The 21,169-nt window shown below is 59.6% G+C and overlaps 1 pseudogene; it reads right to left on the reverse strand.

Moving 5' to 3' along the window:
- Positions 1–273: 273 nt before the first annotated feature.
- The window catches only part of LOC143389477 (transcription termination factor 1, mitochondrial-like), a 36,567-nt pseudogene continuing 15,671 nt past the window's right edge, over positions 274–21,169 (reverse strand).

Here is a 21,169-nt window from a genome sequence, read left to right on the forward strand (position 1 = left end):
ACTCCCCGCCAGATGACCCATCCAACAGACCAGAAGGGGGAAGAGAGCTGGCACCTATCCTCTGTCACCTAGCCCCAAAGTGAAGGCACCCGAGAGAGAAGGGAGGCCTCCAGGGGCCAGCCTCCTGGCAGTGGGACAGGAGGGTGCTGCCTGGCACAGGGACAGGTGGGTGCTGCCCGGCATGGGGCTGTGGGGGGCCTTGGTGGTGCCTTTGGAGCCCAGGCCCTCCTGCCTTCCAGGAAGCCCCAGTCAAGGCCCCATCCCCATGACCTCCTACTGGAAGTGCTTGGCCGTCTTCTGCCGCAGGGCCTGCAGGGTCACCTGGGAGTCCGCCCACTCCAAGACCAACCTTAGGCCGTACAAGTGGGTGCTGTGACACAGGGCATTGAAGACTCTCTGCAAGGGGACAAGAGACAAGGCAGTGTGTGAGCCTATAGCCTGGGGACATTGGGGCTTGGGGCCCATCTGTCCATGAATGGTTGTTTCCGGGGACGCTGTGAGGGCCCAAATGCCATCATAGCCAGCAGGGCTGCCTGATGCCTGGCCAGGGCCTTGCTCCCGAGTTACGCCCTCTACGCACAGGGTGCCCCATTACCAGGCTCCCCATCCCCCGCACGTCAGCTGTAGGAAGCCCAGCTCCATCTGCCCACCGAATGACAGCTTTGCAGCCCTGTGTCACTTAGTACCACTCTCCTTTGCTGGCCCCGGTGGCCCTGTCTCCCACATTGTTCTTGAGTAAGGCCCTTTTGGTTTCTGCTGACTCCCTGTGAGTCCCCTGCTCTTCTGCTGCTTGTGTCCAGCCCTGGTCCTGCAGCTGGGGGCCTGCACATGCTCCTCCTCTACCTCCTTGCTGTTCCAACCTCCACAATCAGTCCAATGCCCTGTCTTTACGTGCAGGACCATGTCAGGAAGGCTTCCTGTAGGGTTCTGCTTTTGGGGCCTGGAAACTGAACCCAGGGGTGCTTCACCACTGAGCACTGGCCCTGACTTTTCATTGTGAAGGTCTCACTAAGTTGCTCAGGGCCTCTATAAATTGTGAGGCTGGCTGTGAACTTGTGATCCTCCTGCCTCAGCCTCCAGAGCTGCTGGGACTGCAGAAGTGAGCCACAGCTTCACGATCTGGGCGATCAAATCTCCGTCTCTGGATGGGAACATCAGTATGAGCCAGTGCGGGGCTCAGAGGAGACAGAAGAGGTGACCTGTGAACAGTCTCAGGAAAGGGTGGGGCTCACAGCAGGTAGTCCCAGGACCAGTTATCTGACATCACCTCAGCCTGCTCTCGGCAGAGCTAAGGGAGGTTTTGGGTTTGAAGAGGACCAGGCCCAGGCGTCCCTATCAGGGTTGGAGGGTGAGAGGAGCCAGTGCTCTGCTCTGGGTGCTGGACAGCAGCTCTGGGGCTAGGCAAGGATTGGGATCTGTGCCTCCTGCTCCCCCAAGCCAAGACACACCAGGCAGCCGGGAAGTCCTTGGCTCTCACCCAGGAGGGGTCTGGACAGTCGATCTATTTTGGGGCCACTCCGGGGCTCAGGTGACTGAACTAGGAGGAAGCAACCCAGGTGAGGGGACACTGGAGGAGGGTGGGCGCTCATCTGGCAGAAGCCGTGCCACCAGGGGTTCACTGCATGGAGACAGGCTGAGTGACAAGACCACAAGCCGAGGACGCCAGGCACTGTGGTTGTCATGGAGGTACTCCAAGGACTGGCCCTGCTGATCTCCACTGTGGATGCACAGCCTCTGGGACCCACAGAGGGTGCCCTGAGGTTGCTGGAGCAGCCTGGGGAGGACAACTTGTCCCACAGCCCCGGGAAGCAAGTGGTGACACCACCAGACCTCACCCCACCCTGGTCATCTGGTCACCTCTGTGAAGGGGCTGAGAGTGGAAGTCACCCAGGACACCCAGTGCCCACCTGGGAGAGGGAGGGATGGGAGGGGCGGGACACAGCCCTGAGCACATGTGGCCAATGGAGGGCACATGGGGTTCTGAAGAGGGCCAGGTGTGGGGAACTGCATCTTCCTTTTTTTTTTTTATCTTTAATTTAAAAAACCTTCCTGGCTGCCAGTAGAGCCTCTGTGCTTTTTCCAGGTGGATATAAAGATGAATCTGGACTCAGAGCCAAAATGGCCCATTCCAGCTCTAAACACACGTACTCTCAGCTGTCAAGGGAGGGAAATGGCCTGGTGGGGGAGCAGGGCTGGATGGGGGAGAGGAGCTGGTGGGGAGCCTGGCATGGCAGCGGTGCCATCCTGGTGCCAGCGTCCCTGAGGAGCGCATCCGAGATGTGGGGGTGGGGGTGGCCAACAGCTGCATCTGCTGGATTCTCAGCCTCAACCTGAAGGAAGGCGAGGAGGCCGGGGAGGTGGCCCCCACTGGCCCAGCCTCTCTGCCTCCTTTGGCCCTCCATGGGTGCGCCTTACCCTGGGAAACAGTTCTCACTCCTGGGCCTGGAAGCTTGGTGTATGTCCCTAAACCCCTTTCCTGGTTCTCCCACATTCCCCCTGTCCACTTTCATCTCCTCTGCACTCCTCAAACACTTAATAATGGCCTCTCTTTGAAAGGCTTTCACACTCACAGACAAGTGGCGGTCAGCTTGCGATGGGCTCTGTGGCTGGCTAGCTGGGTTCAAATCCCTGTTCTCTGTGTGATCTTGGGCAAACTGCTTAACATCTCTGAGCCTCAGCTTCTGCCCGTGGAAAGGAAAGGCAGCAGCAGAGAACTGGGAGGGTCCTGCGGGTCCTGCTGCAGGTCGCTCTTGTTGTGCATTGGACTTTTCAATCCCACCACAGAGCAGGGGCAATGGCAGGTTGACACACAGCTCTGTGTGACAGTTACCACGCAGATATGTGGTTCTCCAAAAATAGCAGAATCACCCTCCAGTTCCATCCCCGCAGGTTAATGGGAAGTCAGGCTGTGTTCCCCGGTGCCCACGGCCTTACTGACTGGAATCTGGTGGCCTCAAACTGTCACAGGCAGCGGGGAGGACACTGATTCCAGGCTAAATCTGGCCTTGGATAATCCAGAGTGACTGGGCTTCATTAAAGAAGCATAATGAGAATGTGTTGGGTGGCAGCTTGCAGGGGCGGGGGCGGGGTTGTGGAGGAAAAAGACGGCCCAGGCTCCAGGGGACACTGAGGCACACGAAGGTGCCAGGCAGGGCAGGGAAGTGAAGGTCCCCTGTGATGGGTCAGGTCTGCCAGCTGCTTCCTCCTAGGCTGTGCCCATTGGGCCACAGCCACATCCTCACCTTTCTAGAGGCAGCTCAGAGTGGCCTGTGCCCAGCGGCCTTGGTGCCTTGCAGGGCTTGGGGCTCCTGCGGCTCAGCCACACTGAGGACCCCATTGAGGACCCCTTGGGCTGCCTCCCACCATGGGCTGATGGTCTCCTCATTTTAGAGATCTTCTGGCTGCAAGGAACTTCGAGCTCTTGGCCCCAAGCTCAGAGAGGACTCTGTCCTTCCGGGCAGGGAAGGGAGGGCCGAAGGGGCCGGGCCCCCGCAGGCCAGCTTCCTCCTTCTTTGGATTTCAGTGGCTCCACATCCCACCCCTGGCTCGAGCCCTGGAAGCTGCCCTCATGCATACACCTGCTGGCGGCCCCGGAAGGTACTGCCCTTCTCTCCCATGGGCTGCAGCAGATGCCCACCCAGCACCCAACACACCTGGCTTCCTCCCTGCAGCTGATCCCAGGCCTGGCCTTGACCCCTGCAGAAAAGGCGCTGTGTCCCTGCCACCTCAGTGGTGCACTGTGCACAGAAAATAACCAGAGAGACGGAGGCATCTCCTCACTGCAGGTCTCCTGTTGGCTCCCTTCTAGCCCTGCCCTTCAGCCTGCCAAGAGGGGTCAGGCCAGGAACACGTTGGCACTGGGGAGCGAGCCTGGGATCCTGACTTGACACACAGCCCTGGTCTGGCACTGCACCCAACATGCACGACTGTGGACAGGGACCGTGACCCATGATGCACGATCAAGAAACTGAGCCCCCGCTGGCTTGCTGGGCAAGACTAAGGTCCAGGATGGAGCTCTGAGTCTGTAGTCATTGGCAAAGAGAAGGCCACGGGGGCCACCCTGTCCCTAGGAGCCCCTTCTTGCAGTTTTCTGACGGTGGATGCTGGCCATTCCTGGCCACCCCCATAGGAGGTGGCTCCTGGGCCCCACGGCAGGGCTCATGCACACGGGTTTCTACTCAGGTGAAGTGATGAGGGCCCGGAGTGGAGGCGAGATGAGGTGGGCACTTCTTTCCTGCTCGGCCCTCACCTTTTCATCCAAGCCTCCCTTAGGCTAAGTGAGGTGACATTTCTCCACTGATCCTGGTGAGTCCCTCAGCCCATTGTAAGCCAACACACCTGTCTACCTTTGAATGGCAGCCATATGTGTGCTTGCGTGCTCTGACCTTGACCCTGAACCTTGACTCCCTGGGTGCCTGAGCTCCTGGAGGGCAGGTGGGGCTCTTCCCCAGGCAGCAGCCTGAGCCCTGGGAAAACGGCAGCCCCTGGGCCCACTGACCGCAGCTTCCCAGAAATCCTGGACTTGGCTCTCCTCTGAGTAGGGCACAACCCACAGGTCTGGGGAACCCAGGTCTCCTGCCACATTGTCCAAACTCCATGACATCGGTGGTGTGTTGTGGCGGTGCAGGTGGACTGAGGCTATCATGAAGAGCAGGAGGCCCTGGAAGCTGCCAGTTTTGCAGGCCTGACCTTTCCACAGTCTCCCTGGGGACACCCTCCTCCTCCCAGCAACAAAAGCCCACCGCACACCCTTGGCAGGACTTCAGTCCTACAGGCTGTGAGGGCTGCCTGGTTCCTGGGTAGGGCCAGGCATGGATCCTGTCGTGATGCCCAGGGTGCCCTCCAGGCCCCTCTGGCTCCCTGGGGAGCTGTCCTGGCAGAGACCGAGGGAACACAGGCCATGCCAACCAGCCAGCAGTGCCCCTGAGCTGGCTAAGGATCAGCCCAGGGCCACCAACTTCTTGGGGACATTCTGATGTTTACCCCGCCGTGGGTACGGTGGGTGCTCCAGGACAGACCCATTCCCCATGTCCCACATGCCAGGTCCTGAGAGCCACCTCTTGGCAACCCTGCAACCCCTGCCAACCACTCCTGGCCTGCGTGGAGGGAGAGTGCCAACTGGGCAAAAATGTCCCCCGGTTCATGGGGTCTGTGCACAACAAAGAGTGACTCTGCGTCCTTCTGAGAAGTGACACCATGTGGCAGAGTGTGCTTCTGAGACAGATACCCACAGGCCCATCCCCAGCTGGTGGCTCCCAAAACATCTCTCTCCCACCCCCATGCCCACCCGCTTCCCAGCTCAAGCATCCCGATTCATCCCCAGGGACCCTCCCCCAGGGACCTGCTGTGAGCCACGTGCTCTACCAGAGATGGGCACCTGGGTGCCACCTCCACCTCAGGAGTTAACAGCATGCCTGGGACAGCAGAATGGCCACTGAGGAGGAGGGCTTGGGCCCAGTAATTCTCAGGGCTCCAGCAGGGCACAGGGCCCAGCCCCGCTGCTCTCTGGCTCCTGACTGTTGAGAAACTTCCCTCTTCACTTTCTCAACTGCACAGTTGAAAGCTCTGACTTCTTAGGCCACCAGAAGATAAGGTAAGACAACGGCTGCTCCTCCAGCCCTGGCCCAGCGCCTGGCGAGGGCCAGGCTCCCAGAATCTTTCACCAGCACTGGAAGCAAATTATTTGAATACCATGGAGGAGGAGAGGTCCTCCAGCTCAGCTGGCACCTGGACCTGCCCATGGTAACTAATCGCCTGTGAATCTGAAAGGAGGACATTGCACCTGACTCCTTGCTCTGACCTCCAAGGACAGGACAAGCCTCAGGCTGCTGGGAGGCTGGCAGGGAAGCGGCTGGGCTGTGCCTGTGTGGCAGTGGCTTATCCTGATTCTAGACACTCAGTTCACACCTGTGTTGGCTGAGCCCAAGTCCCTGCCCTGCAGGTAATCTCAGAATCCAGCCGCCTTTTCTTGTCCCTCTGGGCTGTGATGACAGCAGAACCCCACGGTGGAGCACCGCGTGCCCAAGTGTGTGTGTGTACGTACCACGCTCAGGACAGTGTGACTACTGGGCCTGCCCCCGGCCAACACCCTGGAGGGCACGGAGAATGTCCAGCTGCAGCACCAACCCAGAGGCCGGAGGAACGCTCTGCTGCCCCCACTCTTTCATGCCACGGGCTGTGGCTGTGGGCAGAGCTTCCAGGCATGTTCCCTGTCACCCTCAGTGGCCCCCAGGGCAGTTTCCTCTGGTGGGGGTAAGTCCCCTGCACACACCCAACAAGGAAGAGGCAGCTCTGCTGACTGCCATGCTGACCGCCACGTTGAACCCTGTGTGGCCCTGCTGGGGGAGGGGGTGTCAGGACAGTGCGCCTTGCCCCCTCCCTTTCCCAGGCAATGCCCCTGGGACCCTGCTGCGTCCCACAGACCTGGGCCTCCCCGTCACACTCAGTCAAGAAAGTGTGCCCTAGCACGTGCCGGACCATGACAGTTCCCAAGTGGATGTGGCAGGGACAGGCTCCCAGCAAGGAGGAGGGTTGGGGGGCCCTCGCAGCTCCACCTGGCCCTGGCTGCCCACCGCAGTGGACTCTGTAAGGTGACCGGGGCTGGGAGAAGCCTGCTCCAAGCTCCCTCGGATGGGGGCAGGCATGGGGCCCACACCCTGTGGCTCGCTCAGTGCCCATCCTTGGCTGGAGGGCCCCACAATCGACTGTGCTGTCTTCCACAGCAAGAGCAGGTGGCTGCCAGCGCCCGCTGACATGGCGCTTGGCTCTCCCACGTGTTTATTTAAGCCGACACATCACTCTGCTCATTGGATAACATTCCATGTGAAAATAAACCTTTTAAAACAATAGCGGCGGTGGCAAATAAAAACAGCTGCAGCCGCAGAAGTACAAAGGTGCGGACGGGGAGGAGAAGGAACCGCGAGCAGCTCAATCTCCCCCAGGCCGCCCTCCCCGTGGCCCTTTCTTCCTTCCTCCATGACCGCCTGGGGGACGGGGGCTTCTAAGAGAATCCCAGTGGCCATTGGTGGCCACTCAGCCAATGAGGACCTGGCTGGGGAGCCCCAGTACATGTGGGCTGGCTCCTGGGCTCGCCTCAGGCTTGACCAGTGGGACGCAGGGAGGTTGATCCTCTGCAGGGAGGCATGAGGAATGCCACCCTTTCTCTGGGGGCTGGAGAGGCTGTTCCCAAAGATACTCCAAGGGACAGCCTCTGGCCTCTGCCAAGGTGTCCCTAAGAGGTGACACAGAGATGGCCCTGGGTTAGGGGACTCCATAGATGAGGTGGAAGGACCACTGTGCCCAGCTGGCGAGCCCTGGCTGTGGGACTGTGAGCAGGACACAGGCCTCGAGGCCTCTGTGTCTCCAGCCGCAGAGGCCTCCTGCCCCACCCCCAGAGTCCTGTGAGGATCAAAACATGACGCCAAGGCCCCAGAGCCGCTCCCCTTCCTCAAGCCCATGCCCGGGAGCTGGCCTGGTATTCAGAGCACCCACAGCAGGAGTCACTCACCCACTGCAGAGCGCAGTCCCTGAGTCAGGGTTAGGTATCCGCCCGGGCTGCGGACAGGCCGGGAGGACGGAGGAGCTAGGCGGTTTTCCCTGTGTGGCAGGCAGATGGAGCGGCCATCTCTGAAGAGCTGTGGCTAGCACTTTCTGGAAGTGGCTCATTAGGTGGGGGGATGGCGAGGGCCTGTGCCTGGAGCAGGGAGGGAAGGGCTACAGGCCCTTGGGGGTCAGAAGCAGATGCCCAGCAGAGGAGAGGGTGGACGAGCCACTCCTGAGGGCTGGGGCCTCCCTCCTTCTTCCAGGAGCCAGAAATGGAGGTAGGGAAGGGATGGTGGGGAGCAGCCGCCACCTCCAGACCCGAGTGTTGTGTCACGGTGACCCCAGCTCTGGGGTTGGAAGGGGGTGTTTTGCTCCCTGCCCTTCCCCACACCTCTCCCTGGGTCACCCCACTGTAGCCACCCCTGTGTCACCCTCACGACCAACAGGAGGTCGAGCTGGCCTGTTCCCAGAACACCTGGCACCCAGGCCACAGGCCACTCTGCAAGGAACTGCCACCATGCCACAGGGGAAGGAGGTGCAAAGGGGTCCAGTGGCCCATGGTCACAGGACAGGCGACATGACACTGGGATGCTGACTGGCAGTCTGGACTCACGGTTTGTGTGCCAAACTCCCGTGCTGACCACGGCCTGCTGGTGTGCCCTGCTGAGGTGTTTCCTAGGCCCACTAGCCCAGTATGAGCAGACAGTGTAGCCACACCTATGCCCAGCACAGATACTGACAGAGGAAACCCACCCACAGCCTTCTCTACCCAGCCCCCCGCTGTGCGTACACCAAGGACCAAGGACAGCGGCCTGTGGGGACAGGCACTATGGCAGCGAGGAGGGAACGGCCAAGTCACATGCAGAGCTTATCATGTGCCGGGCCTGGGTCAGCACACCATCTGCTGTGCCCAGAAAGGTGGGCCCTGCCATTGGTGAGCCTTCCAGGCTGCACAGCTGCCCTCTGCTGCCTCCCATGCTGGCCTGGGCCTGCTGCCTGCAGGGGCTGCACCTCCAACCCTGAAGGGAGGCAAGGAAAGGCTGCCAGCCCAGGCGAGAGGAGCAGGTGTCCAGATGAAAGTGGCCACGTGGCCAAAAGCCCAGGCACCTGGTGCAAGGCTTGGGGACAAAGTCTGGCAGGGCCCTCCGGGGTGTTCCCAGGGCCCGAGCAGTGACCCAGAGCTGCACCTTGGGCTCCGTGCCAGCTGACCCCCTCACTGGGACCCTCTTATGCCACAGTGTATTCAAGAAGCTTCTGCTTTCCCAAAGGAATCCCTGCCAGGGCAGAAGGTGCAGGGTCACCAGCACAGCCTCCCCGTGGTTTCTCTTCACCCTCGAGGGGGCCGAGGCCAGAGCTCCCAGAGGGAAGTCCATGACCATGGCCCCACAGGACCTTTTATATGGAGCTCAGGGTTGAGGGTGCAGCAGTGACCAAGGACACAGCAGGGAAGCCTGCTGGTGGCAGATGAGAACCCAGCACCCACAGCAGGGCCAACATTTTGTACTCAAATTTGGAGCAGAGGCTCCATTTCAGAAGGCCAGGGCTGGGCTCAGGGAAAGAGCCCTGCTGGCCCGTGTGAAGCCCTGGATCGAGTCCTCAGCACCACAAACCTCCGACCAGCCAACCAAGCCTGGCGGGACAGCCGCAGGGATGCAAACAGCATGCACATGGGGCCACCAAGGCTGCCTCACATGCACAACCATACCAACCACAGCCTGGCCAGGGTGCAAAGATAACCAGAGAGACGTGTCCCCACGGGCTGCCCCTGGCACCTTCTGCTCTCGTCTCTGAGTGCCTTTCCACATAGCACACTGCCCACCCTGGGGACAGCTGAATGGCAGAGCCCTCTCTGTTGTGTGAAGGCCTGGGAAACCTGCAATCTGGCCTCCTGCATGGGTGCAAGGGAGCAGCCTTTTCCCATGTCACAGACGCAAACCCAGCAGCGTTCCCTCCCGAGGTGCAGCATGAATTAGCACGGTCAGGAAAAGGGACACAAGCTCGGGGGTGGTGCACGCTGCACTGAACAGGCCTCGAGCTTCCCCAGGGTCTCACCTTGGCATCCTGCTTTGTGAGGAAGTCCACGAAGCTGAAGCACCTGTGCGTGCCTGTCCAGGTCATCTTCTTGGGCAAGCGGACCATCTTCAGCTCTCTGAAGGTGCTGTGAACAGAAGCAGATGGGGTCTGAGCACAGGGATCTGCATAGGGGGTGGGTGGCTGGAGGACGGTCACACGTGCTCCCAGGCACACGTTGCACACCCGTCAGGCCCTGGTGGCTCACACGGGGAGGTCATTTTCAGCTCCAATCCAAGAAGCTGCCAGCTGGGGAACCTCTCCTCCCCTTCCTGGAGGGGAAGCCAGTTCTGTGGGACCCAGGCTTGTGCCCATGTTGCCAGGCCAGAGAGGCCCCGGGTTCTGGGTGTGGGGCCAGGTCCAAGTCCAGGTCCAGCTGGCTGCATGGGAGCTCCAGGCTGAGCAGGTGAGCAGGAGCAGCAGCTCCCAGGACTGGCACCTAGGAGGCGCCTTGAGGGCTGGCACTGGATCGACACAAAGCTCCTTCCTCCACATCACGTCCCCTTCCCTGATCTGTCCTTTGATATCTGTGAGCCAACGCAGGCAGCGCTATGCCAAGAAAATGGCCCTCCTGCCGCAGGGATCACACAGGTGACATGCCAACCCTGTGGCCTGCTCCCCCTAGAGATGCAGGACAAAAGGACCAAGGGCCTTCCTGGCCCTCTCCTTGCCTTCCCACCCCCAGCCGCCTCCTAGTATCCATTTATCAACTACAGAAGCACAAATTGCTGCCGATAAATATTTAATGCGCGGCTCTGCAGAGAGGGCTGGCATATTTGAAAATCTACACACACTCGTGACCCCAGCACCCACATGCCCCCGACGGTCCAGGATGCTTCAGGGCCAAAGATCGACCAGGGACCAACACGGGAAAGGCCGTCAGCCCTCCTCAAACAACATAAGCTGAACCTGAGGTGTTAACTCGCGGCCGCCAGCATGACCAGGCATCTGACAGTCTGATTTCTGCCGGCAGGACAGCATGCAACCACTGCCTTATGAAGCCTCAAAATGAATCCACACGTCTCCTCGCAGCTCCCCAGAGCTCGACCCCTCCTGGCACCTCCTCTGCACAGATTAGGAACAGCTCTGGTCAGGATGCCAGCCTCCTGGGAACAGGAGGAGCCAGAATGAAGCCCATTCGTCTTCCCGCTGCGAGGTTGTTTCTGATCCCTCTGGAGGGGGCTGGGGCTGGGGACACAGGCCAGGAAGGTGGGACAAGAAGGTGAGTCTAGAGAGCAGGCAGTACAGTTCCCAAAACCTGCTTTATCCTGCCACCTAAAGCCAACACGTCCCATGACAGCCAGGTCACCTCTCAGGTCCCTGCCTCTGCTGGGGCCGGTGACGAGCTCTCTGCTGGGCCCCTTCAGATACCTGACCCTCTGGCTCCAGTTCTTCAGAGAGGCATGGGGACCCCAGGGATGACATGTGTGGTGGCCACAAGGACCAGGGTCTGTGGGTGAGCCTGCAGGTCCAGCACTGGTGGTCCAGCAGTATGGAGGGCCCGTTCCCCCGACCCAGCCCTGGTCCCCACTGGCTCACAGCAGCCCCTTGTGATGTCCCCGAGGCATGGCTGGAAGCCACCTGTAAAGCCAGGGCTCACTGTGGGGTGGATGTCTGTCTGCCCCCAGCCTCCCCAGGGCTGGAGGTAAGCCCTGCGTGGTGGGAACCACAGTGGTCTTGTCACCTGTATCTGCAGCAAGCTCCACCAGGACACCTGGGGACAACCTGAGCCAACCAACAGGTGACAGCAGCCTCCCCTCCCAGGCAGGGGACATGGGGCATGCACAGACATGCTCATCAGCAGCCCATCCCCAGGTGACAGAGCTGGAGAACGAGTGCCCAGGCCTGGCCTCTGGGCCAGACAGTGTGGCCACCCTGCCAGCCACTGTCAGGAGCCGGCCTGGCCAGGTTGACATGAGCAGGAGACCCACGAGGGGGCCAGGAAAGCCCCGTGCAGCCCACCACAGTTCAGTGATTGCCCAACACCAGGGGGCAAGAGAGGGAACAGCCTGAGCTTTCTGTCCTCCGGCGCCAACCCCGACTTGTGCCCGGAGGGCCCACAGCCTTCTCCCCTGTGCGTCCTCAACTTCTGCCCAGGTCTCTCAGCCCTTTTTTGTGAAGAGCCAGCCTGTGAGAGAGAGAGAGTGTGTGTGTGTATGTGTGTGTGTGTGTGTGTGAGAGAGAGAGAGAGAGAGAGAGAGAGAGGGAGAGAAGGAGAAGGGAGGGCAGAAGAGGGAGACCGCTGAGGTCGCCCACCCCTTGCAGTCCAGGGGCAGCTGGATGCTCTGTACATGGTAAGCAGCCGGGGGTCTAGAGACGATGAGGAGGTGGAGAGGACAGGCTGGCAGAGCTGGGCTTCTGTGGCCAGTGGAAGAGGCGCTGCAGAGCTCAGCAAGGGGAACTGTGACAGATGGACACTCTGGGTCCACCACAGAACCCAGCTGGGGGTCTCAGGGAACCCTGGCCCAGGGCTTCCAGACGGACCTCTGCAGGCCAATGGAAGCTGTGTCCGAAAACCCTGGCAGCTTCAGGGAAATGGCTCTGGTGAGCAGGTTCTTTCTTCTACTAACAAGAGGAGAGGGAGCGGGGTAAGATGGAGCTGGAGCATTGGAGTTAGATCTTAGAAGGAACTTTTGGACATCTTCGGACACTTGCAGAAATGTCTGGCTTTAGCATCAAATGTACTGAGGCTTCAGCATGCCATCATTGCTGCCACGGTGCCAGCCATCGAGGAGTGCCTGCCAGGGCTGGTCTTTGAAACATACCATCTTCAGGGGTAAGGGAACTGAGGATAAGAGTGACACCATCTATTGGTTTACAGCTGAAAAAATCAAGGGCCAGAGAGAAGGCTATTGGCCAAGTCCTCAGGACCTGGGACCCACGGCCCAGGACTGCTCCTGTCCTGGAACAATGCAGGGACAGCGGATGGCCCTGGGCACTCGTGTGATCGTGTTGGATCTCGTAAGGCCAACGATAATGATCATGGAGATATCGAAAGAGAATTAAAAAGAGATAAGAAAGGTCGGGGAGAAAATAGATGAGGCACCATTAGCTCTGGGGAGAGAAGCGGGACACGAATACAGGCGATTCTTAAGCTCTGGCCTGATGCCAGGTCTCAAGTCCTTGGAAGGAACTTTAGAAGGAAATTCTGCAGGAACCTGCCTCCCAGGGTGAAGGCTACCACTGGGGACAGGCTGGGCAGGACCAGGTCCCAAGGGGAGGGGCTTGGCAGGACACCAGGCCTCCTTTCCAGCCAGCCTGCTCCCCACTGTGTAGATAATAGGAACCACAAAATAGCAATTACTGTATCTGTAGCTGTGGATGAAGAGGACAGGCCGGGCCTTTAAACACGGCCTACCACCCCCAGCCCTCCCCCGTGCTGGCACTTTGGTAACAAACTCGCACCTCACTTTTCCAATTATTTCATTCACCTCGGGTTCACCAATTACTCCCCAATGCACACACTACCCTCTCCGCCATGCCGGGGACGCATGATTAGTGATGGTTTGTGGGTCTGAAACAACTGGAGTTTGTTGCCATGTTCCTAATTCTTGTGGGGTGTGTGGGGTGGGAGGGGCCAGGCCTGGTAAAAAGCCGGTGTGCACAGCATGTTTGCACACAGGTGTGAGGCCCACACAGGCGCATGTGCCATGCCACAGAGGTTTGGGTTCCACCTCTGCAAGCTGCAGCCCTAACCCGCCCTGAAGACCAGATACCAGTGAAGAGGGCAAAATCACCTGTGCCCTTCCCCAGGGAAGGGGGGGCTAGGAAGGAGGCACCAGGAGGAGGGGGTGTGACCCACAAGAACCTTTGTGCCCTCTTCCCCTGCTCTGCAGCTGCTGAAGGCCTGGTGGGCAGGCACCAGCCCTGACCGCCTCTCCCCGTGTGCATGTGGCACCGAGCAGGGGCACATCCCAAGGAGCCTGGACCCTGCCTCAGGACAGGCGTCCTGATCTCCCGCTGGACCTGCTGGCAGAACCAGAGCCAGCTCAGTGTGAGCCACGTGGTGTGTGGGTGCCTGTTCCCCACCTGCACAAGGCACTGCTGTGGAACATGTCTGGGGCCACCCAAGGCAGGGCAGGGAGGTAGGGTGAGGAACAGGTCACAGGGGAGAAACCCCAGCCAGACCTCCGGTCATTAAAAGCCCTTCAAATATGCCACTGCCATCTCCTGGCACATCAGAGGCACATGCGACCAAGCAGGCTGCCCGGCTTGTCCCCTGAGCCCCGTGTGGGCCAGTTCCCAGTGGCCATGCACTGGACCCTCCTGAGTGTGGTGCCATGCCCATTTCCTGGTGGAGAGAACTAAGGCAGAAGGAAGCCACGTCACTCAGGAGCTTCCACTGATCTCAGGGTTGCAGACTCACCTGAGGACAACGGGCAGCAGTGAGCAGAGCTGGACCCAAGGTGAGTGGCTGTCCCCAGGTCCGTGCGCCTGTTCCCTGGGTTCATAGAGGCCGCCCAAGCGGTAGCCTTTGCCCTGGGAGGCAGGATCCTGCAGAAGTTGATGGAGGTCAGTTCCTAGACTGATCCCCAGGGTCTCTGCGCCTGGGGGAGAGCTGCTGGCCAGACACACACGAGGAACCAGGTTCCCCCAATCCCACTGCCAGTGTCTACAGTGGAGGATTCCAGCGGTAAGCTGGCCCTTGGGCGGCATCCTGTCTCCGGGCTCCCTTTCCTTACGGAGCCCCTATGCGGCTTGAGGCCTGGTTGGGGCAGGCAGGGAGACAGGCCAACAGGACACCTGGAAGCAAACCCACCCCTTTACCCCAGCAGGTGTCTTCTGCCGCCCACACCCCCACCCCCCACCGTGGGCTCCAAGGGATGAACTGCCCAGGCTTCCTGCACTTGGCTCAGTCACCACTCAGGCTGTCCAGCTCCCAGGACTTCTGCGCCCATGGTGATCTCTGAACTTGTCTCTTGGGATGTGGCGGTGCCTGAGGTGCCCTGCCTTCTTCTCTGCCACCTTGTTCCCTCCCCTCCTCACTGTAAGGACTACAGTGATCCTCCTCCTCAAGGCCCTTCAACTGCTCTGTCCGTGACCAGGGCCTCCTTTCAGGGGCACCCCAGGGACAGCTCTTTGACACTTACACTGCCTCCATAGAAGTCTTCCCAGACCACCCTACTTCAGGCTGCCTCCATCCCGCCAGCCACCCTGTCATGTGTGAGGGCTGCCTGAGTGAATTTCCCCCCTCCTTCTGTCAGTAGAATGGACCTTGCTGATGGCAGGGCTCCTCCACTGTTGTGGCCACGGCACCCAGGGCTGCCCGGCTCTCAGACACACATGGACTTCCCTTGTCATGGAGCTGAGCCTGGGGTTCTCCCAAAGAATTAGGTCCCCATCCTCTGTGCATCATCTCAGCAGGCCACGCGCTGTGGTGCAGGCGGGGTCACACTCGGGGGCAGGCCATCCAGACCTGTGCCCAGGAGGATGCTCTCTCATGTATGTGACCCACAAGTGCCTGCCATGACTCATCCAGTCACAGAGCAAATGGCAGCAAGAGGTTTCACCATGGGCTGAGAACCGTGCCCGTCTGGTGGCAGAGGACGTGGACTATGCACACAGCCCTGGCCAGATGTGCACAGGGCTGCCAACAGCCCCATTGAGGAGGCAGTCCCTGCCCAGGTCCTGCTTGCCCTCTCCTGGGAAGAGCCCCTCTGAGGCTCAGAACTCCTTCACCCACTGCTCATGCCAGGGAGAGCCCTGAGCAGGGCCACCTGGCCACCTTCAGCCATGTTCCTTCTCATCTTTGCCTCTTGGAGGCTGAAAACAGCCTGGTTTCTGGGAAAGTGACAGAGAGGCACAGAGAACAGTGTTCGGCTTCCCTCAATAGCCTTTTCCAGGGTCCTTGCCAGGGAAGCATGACCCTCTCATTTTCTAGATGAGAAATCCCAGGGGTAAGAGTGAAACAGCATCTCTGAATAGGAGTCAGGGCCGTGTTCCAGAGAGACTGAGGCTCTGGTGGAGGGGACCTGGCACTGGAAGGCAGTCTCCTTGCCTGGCTCTGTCCAGCACCAACTGGGTGATCCTAGGGCAGTTCTGGGTCAAGAGCAAGACAGACCTGCACAGTGGCACATGCCTGTGATTCCAGTGATGCAGGGGCTGAGGCAGGCAAGTTCAAGGCCAGCCACAGCAACTTAGTGAGGCCCCAAACAACTTGGAGAGAGACCCTAAAATACAAAGGGTAGGGGATGTAGCTCAGCTCCCTGGTACAGAGCCCCTGGGTTCAGTTCCCAGCCTCAGGGACAACAGAGAAAGAACAGAGTGTGGAAGGACACTGGGCTGTGCCAGAGCAAAGAGAGGCTGGCATTGTCCAAGGTCGAGGCTCCAAGGCCTGAGGGGAGATGGGGTGAGCCGAGGGGGACGGGAAAGGGACATGCAGGGGACAAGCCAACTGCACTAACAGCACTGGGGAGCTCATCTGAGACGTGCCACCTCAGCCCAGCTGCTTTGTATCAGCAGCTCTAGGGTGGTGACAGGCCCCAGCTGAGAGCCAGCCTCAAGGGCCACTGCTTCTCCAGGTCGGGCAGGGGCCACAGGAGCCCAGGAGTAGCCCCTCTTCAGAAAATGCCTGAAACCCAGCCTCCTTCATGCGAGATCTCAGACGGCTACCAAGAGCCACGCCATCAAAATACACTGTCACCAAACACGAGAAGCCACCTGCCACCTCCATGACCAAGCTCCATTCTCATGTGGCTTCTCAGGGGCTCTAAGCTCCATGAGGAAAGGCAGGGCTCTGCCACTGAGACCTTCTGCACAGTGCTCACACCTCTGTGGCTGGTCCTGACTCACGCAAAAGAGACCATGTAGTCTGGGGACTGTGGGCCCTGCATGCACCTGGCAAATACCCCAGAGCAAACCCCATGAGTGGGCACAAAGCTCTGTCCTGGCAAGGACAGAGGGGGACACTGCTGAGGCCTGGCTGAGAGTCAGTGGACTCTGTTTACCACTCGGTTGGGTGACCTCCTGGTGAGGCCACTTTGGGTGCACGGTTCCCCAGAGCAGACGCTTTCACAAATGTCCCTGTGCGTGCAGCTGGCTCCCCGTCTATGCACATCTTTAAATGTTTAATATTAGCAGATTTAAAGGATGAGATAAAAACCTGAACAGAAATGGAAACCCTAATATCTTCCCCAGCCCACCAACTGTCTGCTGTGGACCGTCTCTGGAGCTGCCCTTTGACTTCCTGAGGGCACATGTTGGGCAGGCACCATGCCAGGTGTACCCAAGCACTCTCAAACCATCCCTAGCCATCGGGAGGGAGGTGGGGGGCCCATTTGGTGCACAGAAAAGACGTGCTTTAGGCTGCTTAATAGGTCTGCCAGGTGCAGGCTGCTGGGTGGTGACCCCGTGTGCCACAGCCTGTGCTCCAGGGAAGAGCCCACCCCTGGTGAAGGGTCCTGGCAGCAGCGAAGGCCGAGCACTGTCTGCTGAAGCTGAGGGCAGCCTTTGTGTGAAGATGAGGATAAAAAAAGGGTTTTGGAAATCAAAGATGATTATTTTAAATCAGTGCTTCTCAGGCCCTCCCTGAAGGGAGTTGGTTGACCACCTGGGATATGGTCAGCATGGCTGACATCAGGCTCTTCATGCGTCCCTGCCACCCTTGTCAGTCCTTCTGGCTGTGAGCATCTGCACTACCTCTGGAGGACTGAGAGGAGACGTAGCGCTTCCCAAGCACAGTTGGTCACAGAGCCCCACTCACCAAACCAGAGAACCCCCATCACCCCTCAGGGTACCGCAGGCCCCAGGACCCTGCTGGGGGGATGTGGGAGGTAGAAAGAAGACAGTGGCCATTCTGGCAGGAATGCACAACATGCAAAGGGGACAGGTCTTGGTGTGGGTGGGTTTTGCAGGAGTCTGGTTCTGACCCTGAAGGGTGAGTTCTGGCAGCACCAAAAACCCCAAAGTCTGCAGGCAACACAGCTGCTGTCACCCCTCAGAGGCTCAGTTTCAAACACCTGTGAAAGGGGAATTGTCTCCTCACTACACTCGGCCTCTGTCCCCTTTCAGGAGCCATGTCAGTGGGCACTGTTGTGACTAATGCACTTAACACTGGGAAGGTCCTGGTGCTGAGCGAGTGACACCTCCCAGGTCCTTCTGCTGGGCACAGGTGACACATGCAGTATCCCAAGGGAGAAAGACAGTGGGTAATACGATGACACACAATATGGCACAGGTCGGTGGCATAGAGGGCTACTGCAGGGTCAGTGCCCAAAACAGAGTCCACGGCACCTGGCACACGGCAGGTGCAGTGAGAACACCTGTCAGCGTGCGTGGACCTGGCCACTGATGGCTGCTGGTCTTTCCTGTTTCCTCAGGCTCAGGTCCTCAAGGCCAGAGATGGGCGTACTGTACAGGGAGGGGGCACTGGCACGCTGCATTGGGTGTGCCATCTTCTGCCTCCATGGGGCCCCAGAGCCACCTGGGTAGGCACCAAGGTGTCTCCTCCAAGGTCAGAGCTGGAGAAGTCCCTTGCTCCTTATTTTGTGCCACTGAGCAAGTCACTGCTTTCTGCCCTTGAACTCATGCCTTGATATGGCGGGAGCTGCCAGTCACTGGGAGCTGCCAGGCAAGCGGTGGCAGAGGTGGGAGAGGAGAGGAGGACACACAGAGGCAGCCTCTGAGGAGCTGGCTCCTGCCAATGACTACCGTTAGGGAGAGCATGCAACCCCCCGGCCCTGGATGTCTCCACCTTCACCAAGCAGGTCTCAGGTGGCCACCTGGCTCTGTTCATGGCTGGGAAAGTCTCCTGGCCTCTGTATCTTGGTGGGAAGTCCCAGGACAGGGGTGGCCGCATTTCCAGTCCCACGGGGTGCAGCCTGGGGCTGTCTCAGGTGCCTGGGAGGCCACGACCCCCAAGCTTCCAGAGAGCCAGTCTGCTGCTGACCAGGTGGTCAGGGAAGGCCTGGAGGCCCTCCTGGGGGTTCTCCAGGTGGTGCACGGTGGCGTGACTCCTGCTGCTGAGCCTGCCAAGGCGGCGGGCGGTGGACAGCCCATCCCAGCAGGGATAAATATTATTTTTGAAAGTCTGGGAAGGAAAACAACAATTAAACAAGCAGGGCTGGGGATGACTGGTCAGGCCTAAGGTTCGCGGGGATGTGGAGATGGATTTTGCGGGTGGGCCGTTTGTTTGGGGACAAACCAATTGACGCAGGACTGGATTCAATTACACCAGGGGAAAGTGGGGTCTGGGGCTGCATGGTTGGCAGAACTGAGAGCCAAAGGGCTCTTCCACCCGGCCTGTGGCAGTCTGGGTCGTGGGACAGAGGAGGGGGGCCCTGGGGCCCCAGGGCTGGAAGAGGAGGTGAGCGCACCCCCAGACGGCCAGGGTGGGAACAGCTACACAGGTGGGGCCTTGTTTTTGACAGAAAACCCACTTGGGGCCAGGTAGGGCTTGGGATATGGGGACCAAAGCACCGAGGCAGAGCGCAGGGAAGGTCAGCAGCGAGTGGAGTCCTTCATGGCCCTGGTGTGGCTTAAGCACCCTGACAGAAGCTCTAGCCCAGACGTGGTGCCTTGGGCCTTTGTGGGGGGCACTGCTCTGGCAGTGGGGTCCAGCCTTATACCCACTCGCTGGGCACACACTGGGCCAGTTGCCTACAGGAGGGATGGCCAGCTGCCCTGTCCCGCTCGACCTTGGCCTGCCCATCTGAAAGGAGGACCGTGGTGTCCACACTCCAGACGTGCTCAGCACAGCTGGCACAGAGAGAGTATGGGCAGGCATGTGGGCCACTGAAGGGGGTGGGGTGGGGACCCACATGGCAGGTGATAGCATCTCCTGGGCTCTGCCTGGACCAGTTCCTCTGCCCATTAGGTAAGCACCACGGTGGTGACTCCCATCTCACATGAGGAGGAGCGAGAAGGAGCGAGTTACTCTCAGACCAGGGCTGGCAAACTGAGGCCAAGTTGACCCACTCAATGTGCCGGGCACATAAAATTCTACAGAGGACTTGTTCTGTCTGTGGCTTCTCTGGGTTGCGGTAGCAGAGCATCTGGGACAGACCATGTGGCCATGAAGCAGAGCACTCTCTCCTGGCCTTGCAGAAACCGTGTCCACCCCATCCTAGCTCATCTCCTCCCTGCCCATGCCCACTGCACCCCGGGGCAATGCACCGACCCCACCTGTCTGCCCAACACCCTGCATCTTGATCCTGCCCCTGGAACCCAGGTGGCCTTGGCTCCTCACTCCTGAGCAGTCAGCTTCCCCTAATTGGGTACTTAGCGGTCACTGGGGAGAGGCAGGTACTTAGGGAGGCCCATAGCAAGCCTTGTCAGGCCTCTCGGCCTTGCCTTCCCAGGGTGTCATGTACCTGGAGGTCTTGAGAGGACAGGTGGTGCTGAGCCCGGCATCGTCCACAGTGCCCTCCCTCCCCCCACCGACTTTTCTCCAGTGACAGGGAGAGGGTGTCCGACCTCATCCTGCCCTGTGAGTGACCAGAAAGCTCCGGGCTTGGAAGGAAGTGTCCTTTGTCCCTGCCACACATGCACACCCCATGGGGGGAGAAGACACTGCCAAGAAACTTCTCCCCAGAGAGACTGTCACTGAGACATGTGACACAGGGTAAAAAGAAGAACAAAGCCAGGTGCCAGAAAATCACCAAGGGAGTTTGGAGGTGGGGACGCACTCGGGTGGGGGCTATCCTGGGTAGAGCTGAGGGCAGGTCCCACAAGCCCCCATCCTGCCCCCCTTAGGCCGGGCCTTGGTGCAGTGTCACATGGTCAGCCTCCCTGTCCCCACCTGCTCTTCCCTCCTGCCCAGAGCTCGCTCAGTCCAGGGCAGGGAAGGGCAGGCCTCAGGGATGCTCCCTGGCTGAGCCACCAGGGCTCGGGCTTGGGACAATACCGGGTGGCATTTCTCAAATGTGCTGGCCTCCACACACACCTAAGTGGGACCTCCTTCCCTGTCCTGCTCTCCCCGCACCCTGGTGTCTCCTGGCAAGAAGCTATCTGTCCCTAAGTGAACCCCTCAAGCTCCAGTCCTGAGAGACCCAGAGGAGACGGACACTGAGTGCTCAGTCCACAGCCCTCCTGTTCTGCACTAGGTGCCCGATGTTGGCAGAATTATCACCTATATTGTGGCATTTTAAAAGAGAGAGAAAAAGATGCACTGAAGCCCCAAACACCACTCCCCTTCAACACTTGTTGCAGACTAGTTTGTCCTTTGTCCTCCGAGAGCACTGCTGAGAACCATGTTCTGCCTGAACCCAGCACCCAGAACCACTTGCTTCCCTATTCCTTGGGATGCCAGGGAGCCCAGCCACACCCTGAGGAGCCTTTACTGGTATGTTTTCTGGCAAAAACCTTTATCCCTCATGCCCCACCCCTACTCACCCCAACTGCATTTGCCCTGCACCTTACCCCCAGGTGGGGCCACACCAAGACTATGTGGGTAGGCTGCAGGGGAGCAGAGGGGAGCTGGGGGACTTCTTCCCAGGACCTCTTGCCTTGGGGCTCCCAGTAGCCCCTCCTCTGTGATAATGGTGGTTCTGACCCACCCCCCCACTGTCCCAAGTGTAGTGGCAAGGGCCACCCAATAGCATCTGAGAGGCCCAGCTGA

The sequence above is a fragment of the Callospermophilus lateralis genome, unplaced genomic scaffold, assembly GCF_048772815.1.
Source record: "Callospermophilus lateralis isolate mCalLat2 unplaced genomic scaffold, mCalLat2.hap1 Scaffold_63, whole genome shotgun sequence".
In the NCBI taxonomy this organism is placed as follows: domain Eukaryota; kingdom Metazoa; phylum Chordata; class Mammalia; order Rodentia; family Sciuridae; genus Callospermophilus; species Callospermophilus lateralis.